The following is a 5,000-nucleotide window of genomic DNA, read 5'->3' on the forward strand; positions in this document are numbered from 1 at the left end:
ACCTGGAGGCAGATGGGAACCACGCCCGCCAGGACCGTAGCCACCTCGTAGCGCACCGATATAAAGGTGCGGGCAACGGGTCTCGCGTACAGGTTCTGCACCCTGATGAGCTTGCGACGATTTCCTCGCACGTCTAGCGCCTCGTGCCAAATCGGTGCAGCATACCGGAGCGTCGCATCCACCACAGCCGAGAGGAGCCGTCGCTTTCCGCACTTAGGCCCGCTGTGGTTCGCCATTAGCCGTGTGACCGACAGGGATAACTGGCTTGTGGCCGCCAAGCGTTCATAGCGACGTGGCTTTTTGATCCTTCGATGTCGGCTCTTCCTATCATTGTGAAGCAAAATTCACCAAGCGTAGGATTGTTCACCCTTTCAAGGGAACGTGAGCTGGGTTTAGACCGTCGTGAGACAGGTTAGTTTTACCCTACTGGTGTGTGCTGTTTGCCGCTATCTTAACGGAATTCCTGTGCAGTACGAGAGGAACCACAGGTACGGACCACTGGCTCAATACTAGTTCGACCGGACTTTGGTATGACGCTACGTCCGCTGGATTATGCCTGAACGCCTCTAAGGTCGTATCCAATCCGAGCTGATAGCGCTTCTCAAACCCATTAGGTGATCGGAAGCTAGCGGGCTTAACAACCCTCCGAGATCCGTCGGTGCTGCCCCGCGCACACTGACGTCTCATCCCCGCTATAGCACTAGACTGAGCCGCAACGGGCGGGAGCACGCTGCACGTGGAAGTACCTTACCACAGGGAACCCTGGTGGCTGTGTTTCCGTCGACCGTGGATACAACTAGTTTCGACACCTTCGACCGCCCGCAAACGACGGGACTACAGGCTGGGAGCTGCGAGTTGTAGAGATGCGTTCGCATCGATCCTCTCAGGCGACCCATGCTTGCTGGTGCTCGCGTTCACTTTGGGAATGGAGTGTTCGCGAGAGTGATTGTTGTGTTGTGTGTGTACAGTTGGTGCTTGCGTGCACTCCCATAGTGGAGTGTTCGCGAGCTTAAAACGCTAAGTCCCGATTAATACTCTCCTCGCAACATTATGTGCGTGGCTCCACGCCAAGTGGGATTAGCGGTGCGAAACGCGATTGGTAAAGTCGATGGTGATGTGCGTACCAACAGGCGATTTGTTAAGTCAAATGCGATCTGTGGTGCAACAGGCAATGTGTGTTTATTATCAGGTGTTGTTGGAAGTCAATACGATTTGACTTTCAAAAATTTTTCTAAGTCCCGATTTTTTTTCTCGTCGAGTAACTACAATGCACTATTTCTATCGCAGCGGACTTGCGGTTCATGGCCTTAATGATCGCGAACGAACACGTATTCGCAAAAAAATTTTTGTATGAAAAAGTCACCACTTGGGTACCTCCATACAAAAGTACCAAGTTCGGGTCGAGTGGTCGATGGACGTCGAAGGCGAAAATTTTTCATCATCGAAAATTTTTTCCAAAGTTAAAGCAAATGGGCCCTAGAGTATGAAAAGTGAAACCACGGATCGATTTGAGAAATAAAAATTTTTGTATGAAAAAGTCACCACTCGGGTACCTCCATACAAAAGTACCAAGTTCGGGTCGAGTGGTCGATGGACGTCGAAGGCGAAAATTTTTCATCATCGAAAATTTTTTCCAAAGTTGAAGCAAATGGGCCCTAGAGTATGAAAAGTGAAACCACGGATCGATTTGAGAAATAAAAATTTTTGTATGAAAAAGTCACCACTCGGGTACCTCCATACAAAAGTACCAAGTTCGGGTCGAGTGGTCGATGGACGTCGAAGGCGAAAATTTTTCATCATCGAAAATTTTTTCCAAAGTTAAAGCAAATGGGCCCTAGAGTATGAAAAGTGAAACCACGGATCGATTTGAGAAATAAAAATTTTTGTATGAAAAAGTCACCACTCGGGTACCTCCATACAAAAGTACCAAGTTCGGGTCGAGTGGTCGATGGACGTCGAAGGCGAAAATTTTTCATCATCGAAAATTTTTTCCAAAGTTGAAGCAAATGGGCCCTAGAGTATGAAAAGTGAAACCACGGATCGATTTGAGAAATAAAAATTTTTGTATGAAAAAGTCACCACTCGGGTACCTCCATACAAAAGTACCAAGTTCGGGTCGAGTGGTCGATGGACGTCGAAGGCGAAAATTTTTCATCATCGAAAATTTTTTCCAAAGTTGAAGCAAATGGGCCCTAAAGTATGAAAAGTGAAACCACGGATCGATTTGAGAAATAAAAATTTTTTGTATGGGAGGGCCCCTGGTAGAACATTTTTCCCAAGTGCGACCATTTTACCCGGTGAGTCAAAAAAAAAATTTTTTTCACCGTGACTCAAAACATCAATTTTAGACTCCCCTGAGTATGAAAAGTGAAACGAAAATCATTTTTGAGAAGAAAAAATTTTTGTATGGGAGGGCCCCTGCTAGAACATATTTCCCAAGTGCGTCGATTTTGGGTCGCCGACACAAGCTCGGGTCAAAAAAATTTTTTTTTCACGGTGACTCAAAACATCAATTTTAGACTCCCCTGAGTATGAAAAGTGAAACGAAAATCATTTTTGAGAAGAAAAAATTTTTGTATGGGAGGGCCCCTGCTAGAACATATTTCCCAAGTGCGTCGATTTTGGGTCGCCGACACAAGCTCGGGTCAAAAAAATTTTTTTTTCACGGTGACTCAAAACATCAATTTTAGACTCCCCTGAGTATGAAAAGTGAAACGAAAATCATTTTTGAGAAGAAAAAATTTTTGTATGGGAGGGCCCCTGCTAGAACATATTTCCCAAGTGCGTCGATTTTGGGTCGCCGACACAAGCTCGGGTCAAAAAAATTTTTTTTTAACGGTGACTCAAAACATCAATTTTAGACTCCCCTGAGTATGAAAAGTGAAACGAAAATCATTTTTGAGAAGAAAAAATTTTTGTATGGGAGGGCCCCTGCTAGAACATATTTCCCAAGTGCGTCGATTTTGGGTCGCCGACACAAGCTCGGGTCAAAAAAATTTTTTTTTCTCGGTGACTCAAAACATCAATTTTAGACTCCCCTGAGTATGAAAAGTGAAACGAAAATCATTTTTGAGAAGAAAAAATTTTTGTATGGGAGGGCCCCTGCTAGAACATTTTTCCCAAGTGCGTCGATTTTGGGTCGCCGACACAAGCTCGGGTCAAAAAAATTTTTTTTTCACGGTGACTCAAAACATCAATTTTAGACTCCCCTGAGTATGAAAAGTGAAACGAAAATCATTTTTGAGAAGAAAAAATTTTTGTATGGGAGGGCCCCTGCTAGAACATATTTCCCAAGTGCGTCGATTTTGGGTCGCCGACACAAGCTCGGGTCAAAAAAATTTTTTTTTAACGGTGACTCAAAACATCAATTTTAGACTCCCCTGAGTATGAAAAGTGAAACGAAAATCATTTTTGAGAAGAAAAAATTTTTGTATGGGAGGGCCCCTGCTAGAACATTTTTCCCAAGTGCGTCGATTTTGGGTCGCCGACACAAGCTCGGGTCAAAAAAATTTTTTTTTCTCGGTGACTCAAAACATCAATTTTAGACTCCCCTGAGTATGAAAAGTGAAACGAAAATCATTTTTGAGAAGAAAAAATTTTTGTATGGGAGGGCCCCTGCTAGAACATTTTTCCCAAGTGCGTCGATTTTGGGTCGCCGACACAAGCTCGGGTCAAAAAAATTTTTTTTTCACGGTGACTCAAAACATCAATTTTAGACTCCCCTGAGTATGAAAAGTGAAACGAAAATCATTTTTGAGAAGAAAAAATTTTTGTATGGGAGGGCCCCTGCTAGAACATATTTCCCAAGTGCGTCGATTTTGGGTCGCGACACAAGCTCGGGTCAAAAAAAAAATTTTTTTCATGGTGACTCAAAACATCAATTTTAGACTCCCCTGAGTATGAAAAGTGAAACGAAAATCATTTTTGAGAAGAAAAAAATTTGTATGGGAGGGCCCCTGCTAGAACATTTTTCCCAAGTAAATTCGATTTTACCCGGTGAGTCAAAAAATTTTGATAAAAATATTTTTCCAAAATCGTGTTCATTGCCTATTATAAGGGACCAGGTCAGCTCACACGCATTTTTGGAGACCATATGGAAAGTGCGTCTGGGATTGCGGAAATTAAGTTTAGAGTGTTAAATGATGGTTTCGCAATCCCGAAAGGCTCAAAATCCACCCTAAGGTTCCCCGGGTGAAATGTGGTTTCCAAGGTGTGAGCACTATCGGTGATAGAGTTGGAATGTGATTTCCAGAGCGCAGGGCGACTGGGCTTAGAGCGAAAATCATAGACAAGGGTAAGTATTGGACTGAACGACTCGAAGCAAACGAAAATCATAGACAAGGGTAATGGACTGAACGACTCGAAGCAAACGAAAACCACACACAAGAGTAATGGACTGAACGAATCGAAGCAAACGAAAATCACATACAAGAGTAATGGACTGAACGAATCGAAGCAAACGAAAAACCACAGACAAGAGTAATGGAGTGAACGAATCGAAGCAAACGAAAACCAAAGACAAGAGTAATAGAGTGAACGAATCGAAGCAAACGAAAACCATGAACACAGGGATAACTGAGAACGAACCTACCTATCAGAGCATGTGAAAGCATGGACAAGAGTACTGAAAATCGGACCAAACCTCTAGAAGCACACGAAAATCATGGACAAGAGTACTCAAAAACACGGACCAAACCTATGGAAGCACACGAAAACCATGAACACAGGGATAACTGAGAACGAACCTACCTATCAGAGCATGTGAAAGCATGGACAAGAGTACTGAAAATCGGACCAAACCTCTAGAAGCACACGAAAATCATGGACAAGAGTACTCAAAAACACGGACCAAACCTATGGAAGCACACGAAAACCATGAACACAGGGATAACTGAGAACGAACCTACCTATCAGAGCATGTGAAAGCATGGACAAGAGTACTGAAAATCGGACCAAACCTCTAGAAGCACACGAAAATCATGGACAAGAGTACTCAAAAA

General features: G+C 43.5%; 1 pseudogene; it reads left to right on the top strand.

Annotated features, from left to right (window-relative positions):
- Nucleotides 1-910, top strand: part of LOC128308933 (uncharacterized) — a 5,601-nt pseudogene extending 4,691 nt beyond the window's left edge.
- The last annotated feature ends 4,090 nt before the right edge of the window (nucleotides 911-5,000 follow it).

Source organism: Anopheles moucheti (genome assembly GCF_943734755.1).
Source record: "Anopheles moucheti chromosome X unlocalized genomic scaffold, idAnoMoucSN_F20_07 X_unloc_7, whole genome shotgun sequence".
Classification (NCBI taxonomy): Eukaryota; Metazoa; Arthropoda; class Insecta; order Diptera; family Culicidae; genus Anopheles; species Anopheles moucheti.